Genomic DNA, 20240 nt, shown 5'->3' with positions numbered 1-20240 from the left:
GACAATTGGAATCTAGCCATCCTCCTCCTACTCAACCTCTCTGCAGCCTTTGATTTAGTGGACCATAAAATCCTCTGCCAACACATTTCCCCAGCAGCCTTCTCCTCCAAAGCCATCGCTTGGATAGAATCCTTCCTGTCCAAACATACAATGAGGGTCTTCTCTTACACTACCGTGCCCCCCACAACCCTAGTCACCTGCGGAGTTCCCCAAGTATCCTGTGTCTTCCTGACACTGTATAATATATTCACTAAGCCTCTTTTTGACTTATTGGACAAGCAGGGTATCTCCTACACCAACTACACGGACTACATCCAGGTCCTCATTCCCATCTCTGGTGACTACATCGCTGATGCCATCGCACTGAACAAAATATACCAAATCATCTAACCCTGGATGGCCCAACACGTACTATGTCTGAAAAAACAGAGCTACTCATGGTGAGATCTCAAACACGACTAATTACACTAAAGGACAAATACAAATCCTTTGTGATTGACGGGATCTCTAGCCCAGTATTCAAAGAAGTGAAAATCCTGGGGGTCTACCTGGACTTCTTGCTCTCCCTAACAAGGCAAGTAAACACTATCGCTTCAGCGGCAGCTTACACAACAAAACATATTAATGCCTGCAGACCCTTTCTGACTACCGAGAGCTGCATCATCCTAGCCAGGGCACTAATCCGATCGGGAATAGACTACTGCAATGCTCTCCTTGCAGGGTCGACCGCCTGCAACATTAATAAGCTCCAGTTAAGACAAATCAATGCCATGAGAGCAGCCTTGAACATCCCAAAAAAGGGCACCAGACGGAATGCCCACTGGTTGCCGGTACACAAGCACATTGTGTTCAAAACCCTATCACTGACCCATAAATGTCTAGCCAAAACCACCCCACTATACCTATCTAGAAAAGTCAACAAATCACAATCCAACAGCCACACCCGGCTGTCCACTCACACTGCCTCCTCCTCCCCAGATTCAAGCAACAACAAAAAAAAAAAAAAGGCAGGTGACTGTAGCTTCCCAGGGGTGGCAGCAAAACACTGGAACACACTCGCGCCAGCACTAAGATCAGCGTCATCCTTCTGGTCCTTCCGCAAAAGCCTCAAAACATGGTTATTTGTTATTCACGCAAGATCCGTAAAGCCCTGGATGTCAATATGTTCTACTGTAAGCCAATCTTCAATGTTTGTAAGCGATGGCACCATAGAGCTGGGCGTGCTCACCTATAACAAGCACCCAGATATATGTGAAATTTTACTTTATCGTATGCTTTGTTACCATGACCTGAATGTAAGCAGCGCACAGATACCATTGGCTTTGGGGTGCTCTATAAATGCCAAAATAAATAAATAAACCTAAGGGGAATAACACAGACCAGATGATACAAGAAATAAAACAGGTTGCTCAAGAAATTGACATATATTCAAGACTGAGACAGGCGATTAACTGTAGAACTATGACGAAGAACGGGAAACTTATGGGAATGGGTCTGATCTGCAGACTAGGGACTATGCCAGCCAAGGTCTAAAGCAAAAGTCATGGCACTAAAGGAAAAAGCCAAATACAAGTCATTCCAGACGAGGATCTTGGAGACAAGTGACTGAATGGGAGATCCAGTGAAGACACAGCTGAAAACTTCCCGCCTGCAGATTGTTGAAATTATCCAAAGCACTTCTCGAGAGAGTTTCAAAGTTCAAGACAGGCAGGCAGAGTTTCCAGCTGGCAACTCAAGAGGTGCATACCCAAGGCAAGTGAGGCGAGTGTTCCATGAAAGGTAGAACATCCAGGCGAAAAATAAAAGCATTTCAGCAGTGAAAAGGTCATCAGGGTGGGCCATGCCCACTGCACACGAATCTTTGTTTACTGGCAAAGGGGCTGCCTTTCCATTGCAGAATTAAAAAGAAAGGTGTAAATGTATGACTGCTCAGCATCATTGCTGCTAAACTTTTACGAGCTCCATGAGGAGCTAAAACATCAGATCACACGTAGTTCAGGAAGCTGCTCAAAACATTTCTTGGATGTCTTTCAGCAAAAATCTGACTTCGCCATCCATCTTGTGTTCTGCACTGTAGTGTGCCTGTTTTTAAGGGCTACAAGTGTCCATGTTGACTACTGATTATATAATCCCCTTCAGAGACATTAACAGATTGATAGATAAAGTGCTACATATACAGTGGCAGCTGGTGATATTTCTTTTCATTGGAGAGGAGTAAATATTTGTGTATGTGAGATCGAGTCAGCAACAACCTGCAAAAGCGGATTCGTGATGCTCTACCATGAGATTTTTTTTTTTTTAAATTGTGAGTCAAATGGAATATTTTACAGGAAATATTTTGTGAATACAGTAATTGCCATGTCACCAACAAAAAACAGAATCATTTTGCAACACATTTTCATGCTGGCTTTGCCCATGATTCCTGTAGTGTAACTAAGAAAGTATGCCCATGCTGACTGTGTTAATACTTTGGAATACTGGCATAGCGAAAGATTCAAGTTGCCTTTGCTCTTAATAGCAGTAGAAAACCATATATATCCTACATGTACATAACGCAGCGCTTTACAGAGGTATACAACAGTACAGAGCTTAACAGAACGCTTTTCCGAGGTAACAAACTCCGAGGTAACAACAGAACAGATGTACAGCAGGAGGTAGGATACAGAGGGGAAAAGAGGAGGGGGTATAGCTGTGCCGGGTGGCGGGCAGGAGAGGTGCAGGCAGCGTTTAGCGAGTCAGGTGGCGTGAGGGGCGACGTGATGGCCACTGTGTTGAGGCGGAGAAACTCCTTGAAGAGGTGGGTCATGAGTTCTTTTCTGAATTGTATACCCATGTATGTCCGTATTTCCACTTAAAAACAAACTCATGTTGGCTTTGCCCATAGTGCCACTGTAAAAACATACATCCATGTTGTGTGACCGAGTCAGGGACCTCACCTCATCAAGGGGGATGGGGACTCCTCTCAAACTGGGTTAGGGGGCCTGAAAGGGTGTTTTACAGAGCACATTCCGCCCCAGAGGTGGGGTGAGGGAGTTGGGAGGACCCCAATCTCGGATCCCTCCACATGTGCCTGGGTAAAATTGAGATGTACCACTGACAATCACCCCATGCTCACATTATGCTATGGTGGCCAGTGTTTTCTCTCCTCCATAGTAGAAATACCAAGCCCAGAAGTCCTTGTAGTGAAAGAAGGAATATTCAACCCACCATTGAGAGATGCAGTGACAAAACACCGCTTTGCTGAAGCTTTGCGTGCTGTGTACTGGCAATTAGGATGCTGTGTTACAGCAGGATATGAATGTTCAAATAGACAATAACTGTACCGGGCCTGTGTCACAAATCACCAACAGACCTGCGGTTGCTTAATGGGAACTTTTTATGGTTTCCCACCTTTGTAATCCAGCAGTGGGGGGAGTGCAAAGCGGAGAAAGGACCAAAGAACTGGGTGAGGATCAACGGAAGGGGGAGGAGGGTAAAAATGGACAAGCAGAACAGAAGGGTCTGGGTGAGGGTGAGGTCATGGGAGGAGAAGGTGGACCGAGAGACCAAGCCGAGGAAGGAAGTGGAGTGTGGGAGAGGCTGAAAGGTGAGGTATTGGTTGGTGAGACAAAGTGGTACTTGAGTGAGAGAGTGAGCATATGATAAGTTGGGTGAGCAAGTGATACTACGTGGGTGAGTAGGAGAGTACGTGGGATGAGTGAGAAAAGTGACTGAAAGTGAAAGGGGGTAACTGACAGAGGGAGTGAGAGGAGGGGCGTAATGGAGAGTAGAGAGCGAGTAGGAGTAGATGCGAGAAGGAATAACATCAGAGGCACAGGCAAGTGGAGGAGAGAATAGAAAGTGGAGGTAGAAGGAAAGGAAGGAAACGCCATCAGGGTGAGGAGTGTGAAAGATATGTTATTACTTTCAAATTATAAGTTCACACTAGGGTAATATTACTAATTTCATTTCCCCGATATACAGTACCACCTTCAGTGATTTCTCGAAATGTATCTAAAGAATTATGTTAATTCAATTAAAGGTGGTCTCCAACTTTATACCAAGAAAATCTCTACAATGTTATAGACTCAAAAACAATTGCCCACTAAGACGAAAGTTTCCCTGCCTACATGAATCTCTCTAAAATCAATTCATACAAGCATTAAGTTCCATAATCAACACCATATATTATACTCTAAAGGGCACTATGGATTCTAAACATTTCAATTGATTGGCATCCTTAATTTAGCAAAAGCGTTTTAATATATGTTGTAACTTTGCAGTTTAAATAGGTCAAAATACAGTCTTCATTTTCTCCATAATACCCACCATTTATATATCAAAATGCTTTCTCTACATTAATTGTGGTGCAGGGGAATCTTTACGAACCCCTCAAAATTCTACTGTTAATAACTTTTGATTCCAGTAACGGATTTGGCAGAAATTTCGAAAGTGATTGAAAGTCTGCGCCTCAACCGTTGCCACTGCCCCCCCCCCCCCGACTGCAAAGCTTCGTGAAGATTTGTGAAAAAAAATAAAAGGTTATTTAGCATCAAATTTCTTTTTTTTGTGCATCCTACTTCCCATTCATTTTCCCATAGACAAAAGTCCGTTTTTGCCAAAGCACATCACCAAAACCGCTGGACGGATTTGGACCAGGTCCAAAACAACTTGGGCACGAAGCTTTGACTCGCGATCCATTTTTAAAAACCAGAAAAAATGGAATAAATAAATCACATTTATGCTGAACACTTTCAGAGAACCCTGGCCTTAAGGAGTTCGAGACACAGCACTTAACCATTATGCTACAATGATGTTGTTGTTTGGATTTTCACAAGTTTCATACCTAGCGTTTTATAATTGATCATATTAAATTATAGGCTAAGTTTGAAATGTATGCTCCATGAAGCACCAAGCCATTATGGCCTAGTGGTTAAATGCTGGGCCTTGAATTCTAGCAGAACTGGGTTCAAAGCTGTATGTTTTTTTAAATGTAATTAAAAGAAAAGCAACGCAAGTGGGAGTTGGTGAGGTTTGTTGCAGTGCAGTTCTGTGATCTTATTTAGCATGATGGCATTTAGACGTGGCTGCAATGTCGAAACATCCCTTGTGCCAAAATAACTGTACCGGAATGTCTTTTGTGCCAAAAAGGGCGCACAAAAATGGGCGCTGTGGCAGAATGGGCATGCCAAATAGGCCTGTGCCAAAATGATGGCGCTGAAAAGGGGTGTACTGCTTGGAGAACGCTGCTTAACCAAAGTGTGTTCTCTGTATCAAATTTAATCTCACTGTGCTTTGCCTAAAAACATTGTGAGTTCTCAAAGCCTGCAATCCGAAGGCCATGGCTAGTGGTCTGCTGGCGTTTTAAAATGGACAGTGGGCACGGCCAAAGGCCATGGCCACTGACCATGGCCGACGACCATGCTAGTGGTCTGGAAGCGTTCTAGAATCTATGGAATAACAAAACCCTTGACGTTCATGGAAAAACTTATTTGCAGGGACGTTAAGGTGAAAACTTAATGCAACAAAACCCTGGAAATTCAGCTAAAGCCATCTTAACTTCACGCCCGCTGTTGCGCAGACTGACCACAATGATGACATCACAGATCACATCACTGGTGACCACACTAATTGCATTGTATATAACTGATTACATCAATAATGGAATTAGACATAACACCATTTATAAGTTGGCTCATGAAAATGTTGATTACCTTAATAACAATTTAGGCAGTGGACTTGGCCATAACAAAGATTGGGGTCACTGGCCAGCACCAAAGGCCATAGCTAGTGGTCGGTAGTGTTAAAAAATACCAATGTGCATGACTGGTAGCCCATCACTGTTTTAAAATATACAGTGGGCAACATTGAACGCTGTTGTCAGTGGCCATGGCTAAAGGCCATAGCTAGTGCCCATTAATACAACAGAATATACAGTTGGGATAGCCAAAGGCTGTGGCCACTGGCTATTATTGTGTTAAAGACCATGGTTAGTGTATATAATATACAGTGGGCACGGCCGAAGGTCATCGCTTTATTGCCTTTTATTATTTTAAAATATATAGTGGACATGGCCAAAAGATGTACAAACTGCACAAGGTCAAAGGTCATGGCTAGTGGCCTATTTATATGTTAGAATATATAGTGGGCACAGCCAAAGATTGTGGCCAGTGACTAGTATTGTGTTAAAGTCCATGGCTAGTGCCTAATCCGGTTGAAAGCTGTATCAACTGGTACAGGCCAAAATCTATGGTTGGTAGCCTGTTAGTGCACATGGATGAAGGTTGTGACCACTGTCCATAGCTGTAGGCCATGACTAGTACCCATTCATGAGTTGAAATATATTGGTTCTGAATTGGAGATGTGTTTTCCAGTAAGAGGTACAATTTTGAAGCACCCTTGCCCTTTCAAAGACCTAGGTCTGCCTGTGCATTTCAAGATAAGGGATTTCAGGGTTTTAACACTTTGCACACTTGTCTGAGAATATGATACATTCCCTGTGCTCGTTTTTTGTGGCCAAAACATCTAATTTATGACTAGGGTCCCATTTGTGTTAAATGTGCATGTTATCTCATTAGATAAAAGTGTGCCATGACAACATTTTGGTCCCAATGATTCTATACTGGCATGAGACAAGGATTCTATTTTAAATTGTGCTTCATTCTACACAAATACTCTGTCAGCTGAACAAATAACTGTCTCAAAGCGAATCTCATTTATCCCTTGGTCTCCAAAAACGCTGCCGCTATTGACCTGGGTTTTTGGAATGCCAGGTCTCTATGCAACAAATCTACTGCGGAAAGACTACATTTTCATTTTTTATGTATCACTGAAACTTGGATTTTGCCTCATAATACAGCAGTTGCTGCCTCTCTGAGTACATCATTGACTTCATTTGACCATGTCCCCCATGCCACCAGTCACGGCGGGGGTACTGTCATACTTTATCGTTCTTCTTTTTCTTCTATTCCTACTCCTGTTACTATTCCATCCTATTCTTCTTTTGAATATACTTATAACATCTTTGCTATACCTCTTTCCGTCTCATTCAGTATTGCTTATCATCCTCCCGGCCCAGTCAGCTCTTTCTGTGAAGACATTGACCATCTTTTGACTCACATTTTTCCTGCCCCCACTCCTGTCATACTATTAGGCAACTTTAACCTTCATGTATCTTCCACTCATTCCACTATTCCTTTCCTCTCTGTTCTTGATTCTCACTTTCTTTCACCTCTTGAGACTGCCCCCTCACACATTTGGTTCTTCTCTTGATTTAATTTTCCTCAACTTTCACTGCTTACCCAGTGCTAGCCTTACCGGTTTCCCTCTCGGATCATTATCTACTTTCAGTGTTACTACTTTGCTAAATCTCTCAGAACCCCCCAGTTCTCTCTCCCAACAACATTTTTTCTGCATCATCTACGAAGCATCAATCCCAACCTTTTTAATACCACCTGTACTTCTGCCCTCCCTTCTTCTCCACTATTCTCTGCCCTCAATGCTGACGAGGTGGCATCTGCTATTTCCTCATCTCTTTCCTCCTGCCTTGATCAACTCTATCCTCTGTTCGCCTTCCACCCGAGCCGGAAACCATCTCAACCTTGGCTATCCCCTCACCTTCGCTCCATGTGGTGCTTTCTTCGCCGACTTGAAAGGCGTTGGCTTAAATCTAAATCAACACCCAATCATTCTTCCTACTTTTCCCATCATGCTCTCTATGACAACTGTCTACTTTCCGCTAAGTGTGCCTACTTCTCCAATCTTCGCCACACTCTACCCACCCTAGGCGTCTTTTCCAAACTCTTGCACAACTTCTCTTTCCTCCCACCCTTGAGTATTATCTTAACTACATCTTGTCTGCCTCTGACTTTGCTCACTTCTTTTCCTCAAAAGTCCTCTCTGTTCACCAGGATATCGAAGCTTCTCTTTCTATAGGCACATCACCTCCTCCTTCTTTCATATGATCCTGTTTACAATGCTGTTCTTCTACTAGCCAAAGCTCACCCTACTCCCTCTCCCATTAACCCATTTCCTTCTGCCCTCATCCCCAAGGTCTATCCACTTATTGTACCCTATCTTGTCTCTTTCTTGAACATCTATCTTTCTGCATCTATTGTTTCGGCATATTTTAAACATGCATCTATTATTCCTACATTGAAGAAACCCACAGCAAATCCATTGTTACTAATTTCCGTCCTATTTCTCTTCTATCTTTCTAAACTTTTAGAACGTCTTGTTTATACCCAGGTCTCCTCATTTGTCACTGATTCTTCTCTTCCTCCTTGATTTCAGTCTGGTTTCCATCCCCTTCACTCTACAGAAACTGCCTTGATCTCTTTGCTAAATTCTCTTCTTTCAGCTTGTTACTCTTAACACTCCTTTTCCTGTTTTGCTCCTCGGTTTATCTGCTTCATTCGACACACTGTGGAATACTCCCTGCTCCTGGCGTCCCTTTCCTCATTTGGTCTCAAAGGTCCTGTTCTATCTTGGTTCAATTCCTATTTGACTAACCAAACTTTTTCTGTCTCTTGGGTGGGTAAAACCTCTAAGTCTTCCTCGCTCAACCATGGGGTGCCTCAAGGGTCGGTTTTAGGCCCCTGTCTCTTTTCCTTATACACATCACATCTTGCTGCTATCATCTCTTCCTTTGGCTTATCGCATCATTTCTACGCAGATGACACTCAACTATTCCTATCATTTTCTTCCTTCTACCCGGATATTCACCACACTCTCACAGCCTGTCGCGTTTGCATTAAATCCTGGATGTCCCCATTTTCTCACCCTTAATGCAGGGAAGATAGAAGTACTGTTGTTCCCTGCAAACACTCTTAATCCTCATTTTCCACCTCCTTTTATAACTTTTCCACCCTCTAAGTTCCCAATCCCAACCAAAGCTCGTAATATTGGTCTCCACTTTGACTCAAACCTTTCCTTTTCTCATCATATATCTCTTACCTCTTGTTCCCGTCACTTCATCTTCACAACATCTGCAAAGCTCGTCCATTTCTCACCTTCCAAGCATCTAATCTTTTCATATCCTCATTGATCTTCTCCTACCTTTGCTATTGTTCTAACAGTCTTTTTGGTCTTGCCAGTTCCTGCCTTGCCACTTTAAGATCAGTCTTCAACTCTTCCATCTATTGTGTCTTCGACCCTATCGAGACTCTATTTCCTCTTCTCTCGCTATACTCGGTTGGCTGCCCTTCCACTCTCAAATCAAATTGAACTTTCTTTGTCTCATTTTCAAATCACTCTACAGTCTCTCTACTCTATCTTTCTATATTCCTTCTCGTTCTTTCCGGTCTTCTTCCCACTTTAGACTCGTGGTTCCTCGCCCCCCTTGTGCGTAGTCTCGTTTTTGATCTTTCGAGCTTCTTGCTCCTCTCTACTGGAATGCTCTCCCACTTTCTCTTTGTTCCATCACTGTCTATTTTCTTTTCCATGTTTCTCTGAAAACATGCCTTCTTTAACACCCCTGAGTGATCGTTATCTTGATTTAACTGCCTGCTCAATTTTATTGTACCGTGTTCAGTTTTAATGTTCAGCGCTTTGGCTTAAGGCGCTCTATAAAAGACAAATAAAATAAAAATGCATTTAAGTTGCAGGAATGCTGTCAGTTTTAAACTGCACTTCTCAATAGAAAAAGGGAATTGGGCTTTTTGGAACGGAAATCTCACTTGAATTGAGCTTCCAATAGAAGGCAATGGGCATTTTATTTAGTACTGCACCTGTGCCCCTGTTGTGTCTCATTGACTCCCAACCCCTTTGGTTCCTGGGATTTTACCAGGGACAGCAATATGGACAATTTGGAGTTCTATATTGGGGTTTATATACTTACATTTTCAATGTGGCTTCTTATTTTGGAAAATCTGTTAGGATACACTTAATGTGGTATTACTGCCTGAGGAAGCTCCTTTACACCTGGCTGCCTGGAACCCAATCTCCAATACGGGATGATCATCTCTCTTTAAAATGGCTTCTGTTTCTAGCCTGCCTGGGAACCAGTCATCCAGATGGTTTCCGCTCTGCTGCTCATCCATCTCCTTCAAGTTGTATCCAGTAATATTCTTCAATATTAATCTCCCAACATTAGCCTGCCAATTCTTTGTGCAAGCTATTTTATAATCTTCAGCTCCTCTATTCATCTTGTGACTTGAAAGGAGGGGCGCTTCCCTTTTAGTCCCATGATTGCAAAGGTGGGAGGGAATGTAACTATTAAACAGATGGAGAGGCATTTCTTTTTAATTTTGTCACTCTGGATGTGAATGTGTGAGTGTAATAAAACAGTAGATCATTATATTATGTGGATCAGAACGCACAATTAAAGTCGCTGAATGGCCCTGTACAATGTGTATTTGCAGAGATAATTTGTCCCACTTTTTACATGTGTTTCTCATTATGCACCTGCTGAATTGTATATAGGTTACAGATATCTTTTTTTACAGACGCAATGCAATTTGTTATAATTTAGTAGGACCTTCCATGATGGAAATATGCATTTTAAAATTATTAAAATGTGGGGTTAAAGTATAACACATATACATTTCCTATTCAGTTCATAAGTGAAGAAATGCTGACTTTGGCCAACAGAGTTAACTGTTGATACATTTGATGACCATTCATGATATTAATAAATGTTCAGGCTAGTTTCTTTTGGTTGCTCATAGAGATCCCATGACTATAGCTAAAAGGATTTTATGAGGGGCCTGGATATTTGCCAGGTATCTTTGTACTTTGTCCATGTTTTATGAGGCCTGGGCTTGGGGCTAGTTTAAACATGGTGAATCCGGGCTTTACTGTGGCCTTGTCTCTTGCAATGCAGCTGGAGCTGCAGTGAGATGAATCCTACGGAAACACCAGCTACATGTATCATGGAGTAGAGAAATTAATACACAGCTTTCCATCTTACAAATGCATGAAACAATTCAATACTTTTTACATGTCTCATTTAAGTTACATAAAAACACAGTATTATTCAAGGTGGAGTGAATTGCATGGAAAAATACAATGGAACTCCGAATTAGTTGTGGTTATGATCCACAAGTACATCTTCTGGCAGCAAAGTTCGAGCTATGGCGCTGACATCCTGGAATTGTTCGTTTGGGTTCCAAAACTCTGATTACATGTTGTTAGGGCCTGCAACATATCTTTGGATATGCAAACACACTTTTGGCACAGTTCTGACTTCACTGTGCGTTTTTCTGCATATCCTCTCTTTTGGTTCTTCTCAACTTGTCAGGAGCTTTTGATACTGTTGACTACTCTCTTCTACTCTGCCCTCTTTCCTCCGTTGGTTTTATAGGTTCTCTTCTGCACTGGTTCCATTCCTCCCTTTCTAACCACACATACTCTGTTCTGGGTCCTCTTTTTCTCTCTCTACAAAATTAATCTTGCCTTTATCATTACTTCTTTTGGTCTATCCCATCACTTTTACGCTGATGACTCATAGCGTTTTCTATCTTTTTACCCCATCTATCCACACCACTCTCACTTGTCTGTTAGCCATTCAGTCTCAAATGTCTGATACTTTTCACCATCTAAATCCTTCCAAGAATGAGGTTCTTTTCTTTCCAGTTACTACTCTCCCTTTTTCCATTTGTCTCCCTGTAACCTCTGTGTCATCATTGATTCTTCTGTAGAGGTGCAGGTGGACACATGCTCCCTGGTTTCCGCTCCTTAGCACCATCCGATAGGAATGACAGACAAAGGGACACAATTGGGAACCCATGCATGAATCCTTGCAATATTTCTGTACCACGTCGAGTATATGAGAGACCATATGCACTCAGGCAATCATTTAGAGTGTACCTGCAAGCTGACATAATGAATGAAAGTTACGAAGAAGGATGCTCATTGCCGAGCTGTCGAAATGAAGCCATGAACAGAATTGATGCACGTTGGAATAAAGTCTGACGACAGCGAAAAAATGTCACTAAGAAGATATAAAAACCTTTGCTGAAACTATGTAAATTGTACATTTTAATTTTATTTAACACCAATAGGAAAAAAGCAAAAATACATACTTAAGCAATACTGTCAAAGCAGAACGACAGAACCCTACAAACCTAATGGGTGAGCAATTTGTATCAACATTTTTGCATGCATGAAGTGAGGAAACATGCACAAAGAAAACATCAATCACATAACCAGTGGTATCGGTGTTACGCCAACCACCCACCCAACAGGATACTAATGTAAAAAAGCAATGCAACCAAGTCATATTGACAATACGCATAAGGAAACATTTCAATAACGCATATTTCATGAAGCTTCTAACTAACATATCATTTAACCATAAGTATTCAAGAACAGGCCCCAGAGATCATTGAATTTTGTAGACATGTAAATGGAATCCAAGTGCCATTTTCAAGAAAGTCTTTGATGTATCATATTCCACTCAGGTGGCAGGACGGTCAGAACAACACTTTTCCTTGTTTGGTTAATGATGAATTTAGCCAAATGGATTCTTCGGGAAAAAGAAATTGGTCGCTGTTTATGCATTTGCATAAGGAGTACCAGCACTCACGCAGGAAGGCGGTAAGAGGACTCCGCTGTCGAGATCCCTTTGAGGTTGTAGACATCAAGGCCCGGGTTTCCAGTTCATACGTGCTGTGGGATTCAAATTAAGTCCACTTGTCTGGTTTGTCACATATGCCTCATTGTGCATGCTAGATGGTATTCAAAGAAATTCGGCAAATTCATACCGCCCTGCTTATATTGGCAGTTGCATCTTCCTCAATGTAAGTCTTGAATGCTTGCCATCCCATAAAAATGTCTGCATTAGTGCATCAAGCTCCTTAAATATCTGTGTGGATGTTTTCAGTGGAAGTATAGATAAGATATAGTTGACTCTTGGTGCCATATTCATCTTGATGCAATGTACCTTGCCCCATAGTGAAAGTTTCAAAACTGACCATCTATCAATATCTGTTCTACATTTTGATATTAGGCAATCAAAGTTGATCCTCTGCAAAGATTTCACCTCCATGTTGACTAACATATGACGCATACATAACTCGGTGATTAGAAGAACCTCTGACTTATTCCAATTAATCTTGTATCGGAAACCTCGTCCATCAGATAGGGCATACTTAATTTAGGATCACGTACAACCACCAACAGGTCGTCTGCATAAACCCATAGCTTGCTAGAACATTCTACACCTCCAATTTCACATCCAAATGTTCTCGTTAGCCCTTAGCATTATAGCCAGTGGTTCCATTGCAAGGACAAACAACAATGGAGGAAGCAGCAAACCTTGTCTGGTCCCCCTTTTCAGCAGAAATGACTCAGAGGGCCTCATTACGACCCAGGCGCTGGACCATGGTGCTACTAGCACCATGGTCCATGCCGGTCTCCGGCATGGTGGATGGCGGAATTACCACCCCCATCACAAGATTGGCGGGGGCGGTAATTCCCCATTCACCATTTGCCCTTCCCCATTCCCATTTTGCCCCATGGGGCATAATGGGGATGGGGAAGGCGCTAATTACGGCACCGTAAATTACGGTTGCCGTAATTAGCTCCAAGGTCCCTTAGCGAGTTGGATTTTAACGGCTGCAAAAAACAGGCATTAAAGCCTCCAACCCGCTAAGGGACCTTGTAATCAGGCGCTAATGGTTTAACGGCGCCAACGCTCTTTACGGTGCCGTTAAACCATTAGCGCCAGGGTCGTAATGAGGCCCAGAGACTAATCCATTAGTGTGCACACCTGCAGTTGGACTGGCATACAGTAGTCTCACCCCACCCAGAAAGGTAGGTCCAAAACCCATTGCTTTAAAACTTTCAAATAAGTACGCCCATTCAATCCTATTGAAGACCTTCTGCACATCGTGAGATTGCGGCTACTGATGCCTCCATCTTACTACCTTCTTCAAAGGTCAAAAGTAGCTTCCGCATGTTTTCCGCCACAGATCTCACAACTACAAATCCAACTTGATTTTCGTGTACCAATATTGGCACAACAGAGTCCAATCTTTTAGCAAGGATTTTCGCTAACAATTTGCAATCTGTATTTATCAAGCTAATTGGTCTATAGTTCGCACACCTTGTGGGAGACTTATCATTCTCCAGCAAGACAGTCACCAATGCATGTCTCATTGAGGTTGGTAACATTCCTTTCTCCATTAACACATAGTATACATCACAAAGCAATTCAAGTGCACTTTTGGGCAATCTCTGGTAGAATTCTGCCGGAAGACCATCTACCGCAGGTGTTTTGTTAGCCATTAGTCTTAAGATTGCAGTCTGAATGTCCTCCACAGAGATTGGGGCTTCCAATGGGGCCGCAGAATCCTCCGACAGTCTGGGAACTTGGATCCGACGTTGAAATGAGGCAATTGTCTTGGCCTCACACCTTGATTCAGACTCATAAAAGCGCTCATAAAATTTATTGAATTTAATGTTAATGTCCTTGTGTGCTAACAGCAGGTTATCGGAGTCATCCCTCACTGCCGCAATGGTCCTCTCACTTTCTGCCACCCTTAATCTGTGGGCAAGCAGCCTCCCAGCCTTTTCACCATTTTCAAAGCAATTAATTTGACTCATGATCAATGTGTACTCTGCTCTATCTGAAATGATCTTATTCAGTTCATATTTCTTCTTCCTCAATTCTGATCGTACTTCTTGGTTTCTACTTTGAAGATAGTTCCGTTCAAGAGATTTTGCTTCCATGGTGAGTCTTCTCATCTCTTTCCTGAACCGACCAGTCCTTGACATCGGGTATCCCCGCATGTAGCATTTCAGTGATTCCCAGACAGAAACAATATGAAAATACTTAAGGATGACGATGTAACTAAAGGACTAAGAGAAACATGCATTCAGCGATACAGTAATCATTGAACAAGAAAAAGAAGGAAGCCATTAACTGTAAATACGCTGAAACGCAAGCCTGACAGAACATATAGAAGCTTGCTTATGAGAGGTATATAATCAACGTTTGGGACGACCATTAGAAGAAGATGGACAACGGCTTATGTCAATCAACCCAGCTACCTCAAAATACGAGCCCAGGATCTTAAAGTGAAAAGATGATAAAGAAGTTGTTTTTCCCTTGCAAAAAGAGGAGTACATTGGCCTAGGAACAAGGATGCTATTTCGAGAGATGAAGTCAGAGTATGAAGGGAGTCCATCAAACAGACCGTGTGTGAAGGACATATTTCTCAAGATTAGGAGAACATTTACGGATGCTGGGTATTGGACAAATAAAAGTGCACAGAGTTTATATGGGATAGAGTGAGCAAGTTTCTAAAGGCCAAGAGGAGCAACTGCACCCAGTATAAATGAATCAAATAGTATTGTATACACTGTCTAAATGGACACATTCATGGTCTTGTAACACGTGATGAAGAGCTTGCAAACAAGGGCTATTCATTAGGCTTGAAACTAAGATAAAGCTGTGCCTACGCTCCCTTGAATGTTCTGAGACAGTGCAGACTGGCAAGGTCAATCTTCAAACAGAGGACATTGGCATGAGGCCTACCGATGAGAGAGGGTAAACTAATTGGGAAAACAAGGGAAGAGCTGACGCACCTCCAAGCACCTGCGTTTAGTTTCTATGTACGTGCTGCTAGCGAGACGAATGTCCAAGGTTGGATTTGGGTTGCCATCCAATCAGAAAACCTTGCCATGCACTTTTACATACAATATAGCAAATATTATTCTGCTGCTCAGGGCCTGACCTAAAAACAAAGTACCGCCAATGGGAGACTAATATTCACGCATTATTCTATATGTAGATATGTTCCCCTATTCCAATCCCACCCTTTGATAGGTTTTTGTAATATGCCACATAGGGTGATGTCATTGGTGACACATCTATCATTATATAAACTAAGTATAATCAAAAAGACAATCATTTGATGAATGATGATGCAATCTACTTTCCTTCATTGAGATAAAATCAGTATTTTAACATCTTCTTTGAGTCTGTCCGGGTATTTGATCTGAGACATTTTATTGGTAATTCCATCTAGCACAAAGACGCTTCAAGATGCTAGAGCATATGTCTCTCTCTTACCTTTTCTGCTTACATTTCTGCTATTTCCTGATCCTGTTGTTTCCATTTATTTAACAATCGTAAGTTCTTCTTTTCTTTACGCGCCACTAATATTCATGTATCTTCCCTCATCTTTTCTCATTTGTTTTATTGCTCCAGTATTGTCCTTGGTCTTGCTGCTACCCACTTGAGCCCTGTTCGTTCTGTTTAGAACTCTTCTCCCTATCCCCTCATGATTCCATTTCCCCAGCTTTAGTGTCACTTCGCTGGCTTGTGTTTGAATGTTGTCTGCTCTTTAACTTTTTTAACTTTCTCTGGCTTGTCTTCAAATCGCTTCACAATATGCCTCCCCCCATTTCTCCTCACTCATTTTCTTCCATTCCCTATTGTGTTCCCTACGTTCTTAGTCTCTTTTTCTTTCTCTCAGTTGCCCGCCCTGCCTGCGCCCAATCCTGCTTTTTTCCTTTACATTAATTGTACCTAGGCACTGGAATACACTTCCTCTTCTCTGTCTTCTTTTCCTCCCTTTCCTCCCTTTCCTCCTCGGATTAAAGATATCTTCTTTCTTCTTCAGCTAATGTTATTGCCTGCATTTGATTGTACCATTTTATCATTGTGTTAAGCGCTTTGGTGTAAATCGCTCGATAAATAAAATACTTGGATACTGATCAGGCAATGGTTGAAAAAATATGTGATTTACATGTGTGTTTTTACAGATTGAAATCAGTCCTTTTTGCACTTTTACATGTAGAAAATTCCCATTTAAATTAGTACATTTATTGGCATGTCCTTAGCATCAGCCATCCAGTCTCTGGATTCTAAGAAATTCATACAGTTATTCTCTGAGGTGAGCACACAGTTATTTGCACAACGTATTTTACAAGGGCACCCCTTTCACCACGGCGGCAAGCAAGCTGTGCAATCCAAAGGAAGGCATGATTTGGTGAATGGCACCTCTATCGCTTTATTGAATCATTTTCTGTTATTACAGGACAACAAGTACATGAGCCTGGCAACTGCAAGTGAGATCTGGGTGGTTGGAAAGCACCAATTCCGGTGTCTGAAATGTTCCTATTTCTTGTGGACACCAGGCTGCGATCCTCCCTAGATGGGGCTGGTAGGTAAGACTTTTGCCTTTAGGCTCTCGCACCTAGACAGTAAGACTTATTTAGATAGGGGTTAACGATCTCTTGTGACCATGTAGGGGTTTAAGGAAGTCTGGGATTGGGTGGAAGGAAACCATGGGGAGATTAGAGGACGGCCATTAGTTTGATCCCCTTGAAATTCTTTATAATCCTCAAACCATCTTTGCGAATTGGCATGTTCTTGTGATCATCTATGACAGCTAGCTGTGCCAATATATGCCAGTTTTGCCATGTAAGAACACACATGTTGGCTTTTCAAGTGATGTAGTAATAACATCTTTAAGAATCCAGTCCATGCAGGCTGTGTGAGTATATGCCGGTATTTCTTTTTTATTTATTTGCATTTATAAAGCGTACTGGCAGCTGTGAGGCATTGAGGCGCTGTTTCAAGAGGTTGAACTTGGATTCATTTTATTTCCCATATCGGAATATCAGAATACACTCCTGTTGGATTTACCATAATGTTAATAATACCACTTTAAGAGGACTGGTCTATACTAGCTTTGTCAATATATGCCAGTATGCCAACATAAAAACACACTCGTCTTCTCTTTGGCTATTGCATCTCTGTAAAAAAAAAAGTTTATTCTGCCAATGTCAATATATGCCAATGTTGCGGTGTAAGAACACACTAATTTGTGTTGCCTATAATACTAGTCACGACAGTGGCAGAAGATGAGACAAGGGGCCTTATTACTCGTACAGCAGTATTTCTGCAGTTATTCCGTCAGGTGTAATTACCCTTACTGCTGTGGCGTCTGGTGGTATGTCAACCGAATCATGAGTAGGCTGGGGTGCTCACCATCCATTGGCGGTAATAGTAATTCCGCTTGCCTGCAGAAATACTGCCGAAATACACAGCATCAACGATAATTCTGTGAAAAATTAGTTGTCTGTAGGCAATTTTGCTTATTTTTATTTGGAGGGACGAAATTTTGTCCAACAATGCCGTCTGAATGTTTGCGCACCATTTACTATCTTTGATACAGGTAACAGGGGGTGGGGCAGGGGATTCAAGTTCCTTTTAGAATCTTAAATAATTCTTTACTTTTGGAGTCTGCTTGTGCGATGCGATTGATAAAAATCTCTTTTTTAGTCTGGAAGATAGCTTCTTTGTAGTTAAGGGAGGTTAAGATGAGAACGTCCTTGTGGCATCTTATCCAGAACTATGCAGTATGATCATGCCTATTCAATAGCCAGATCTGATCTGGTAGTCATAATGTATATAACACTAGATGCCCCGCAGATACAATGTAAATCAATAAATATATATATGTTTATATATATAATATATATAATATCATGGTGTTGAAAGTTGCGTGCAAACACAGATGCACCGGAAAAGCGATCTGGATGAAATAGGAGGCATATAATGGCATTGCGTGCATAGTGGAATAACCCTACTGCACACAATGTAACCATTCTTCCTGTTGATTCAAGCCAATATGATAACTTTGGGTATGGGGGGCATAGACTTCTATATTTTCTAACTTCACCACCATTCCTCTGACAGAATTTGTAAGGGGAGGGGAGGCACAAGGATTGCCCTGATTGCAATGTCTGTGTCCTCTCCTAGACCTCTCCTCACTCGCTAACTGAAAAGGTATAGCTTACTTCTAACCCCCTTACTGGTCTGATAATCTATCATCGACACATAATGAGGTCTATTCATAGGGTATATGTGGAGCGCTGACCTAGCTTCGGAAAGCAACAAAGTGCTTTACAATGCATAGGGGAAGGACATGGTAAGGAAAGCATAGATACAGGGGAGGGCAACTAACAAAGGGGTAGGAGGAAGGCATGTATTTACAATCAACAAGGGGAGAGAAAATGGGGGAGCACATCACCCAGTCTCGGGTTAGGTGGGGAGTAGAGGATGTGTGGGCCTAAGGGTTAGGGAGAAGACTTTCCATGGAGAGGAGAGTCTCGAGCTCCTTCCTGAAATGTAGAAAAGAAGGGGGTTAGGGGGTGAGTCTGGTATTGATGGGGAGGTGGTTCCACAGTCTGGGGGTTGTAGACGGAGAAGGTCAGTTTTCGTTCCTGCACCAGAGTTGAAGTCTGCACATGTCCTTGCTTCTGGTGGATCATAGGCTTCTGGAGATGCTGAGTTTCTTGGTGCAGTAGCTTGGGGACTTCAGGGTGACAGCCTTGTGGGTGATGCAGCAGTGTTTGAAGATTAACGTGCATGCAAAAGGAGCCAGTTTGAAAAGATGAGGGTCGGGTTGAATTGGGTGAATTTGCAGATTCCTTTGATTAATCGTGCAGCATCATGTAACGTACATCTCATAGGTGTCAGGGCAGTCTCTGGAAGGGCATTGCCACCATCCAGATGGGAAAGGACCAGGGCTTGGATTATCTATCTGTAATGATTCAAACAATGCACAGAGAAATCATTGAATGGTTTAGCTTGTTTAGGTTCTTATGGAAATAGACATTCAGTGTGAGGCAATTGGGTAATCGCAACAATCACCCCAAGTTACCGTTACTGCTGTACATTTGGCTTTCGGGTGAATTACAGCTGGTGGAAATAGCATCATTACCAGAACAGGAAGCACAGCGGTGGCCATCTTTAAAAACATAATCCATGCAAAATCCACTGGAAAGGAGTGCCATCCACCCCCAGAGAAAGGCCAGATCATGTCGGGAGGCAAAGGCAAGGGCAAAGTGCCAGAAATGCAGAGCAGGTGGTGGCCCATGCAGAGGAGCTGTAAGGGTCACTACACTGCAAGACCAACCAGCAGCATAAGAACGCTGTCTGGGCAGAGATTGAGGATAAGATGGTGGCTGTTGCTCATGTCCACAGGGCAGCGAGGACATGTGGAAGAGGTGAAACGACCTCAAGGCATGAGTCTGCACCCTCTTGTCCATCCACCGCCAGGAGACAGCAGCCACAGGTGGAGGTACATTTGAGCCTGTGCAGCTGACCCCGTGGGAAGAGACGGCCAGCAGCATCAAAAAACATTTGACAAAACGTATTTGAAAAACAGTCTGTTTTCTTAAATGTTTTCTTCTTTTTCTTTCATTTCTATAACACCATCTTGTGATTAGTGCTTAGAACAAATTCTAAAAAGATTAAAAACAAACAATTAAAACCGGTCCATTCACTACTCCTGGAATTA

The 20240-nt window shown here is 42.3% G+C and overlaps 1 long non-coding RNA gene across 1 annotated transcript in view; it reads right to left on the bottom strand.

Moving 5' to 3' along the window:
- Positions 1–11945: 11945 nt before the first annotated feature.
- Positions 11946–20240, bottom strand: part of LOC138582489 (uncharacterized) — a 207780-nt gene continuing 199485 nt past the window's right edge. The window contains exon 5 of the long non-coding RNA XR_011305031.1: positions 11946–20184. This is a non-coding gene — a long non-coding RNA (uncharacterized lncRNA). The remainder of the gene's footprint in view (positions 20185–20240) is intronic.

This window comes from Ambystoma mexicanum, chromosome 3q (assembly GCF_040938575.1).
Source record: "Ambystoma mexicanum isolate Mex_15411 chromosome 3q, UKY_AmexF1_1, whole genome shotgun sequence".
Lineage (NCBI taxonomy): Eukaryota > Metazoa > Chordata > Amphibia > Caudata > Ambystomatidae > Ambystoma > Ambystoma mexicanum.
This window is presented reverse-complemented; position numbering and strand designations above follow the sequence as displayed.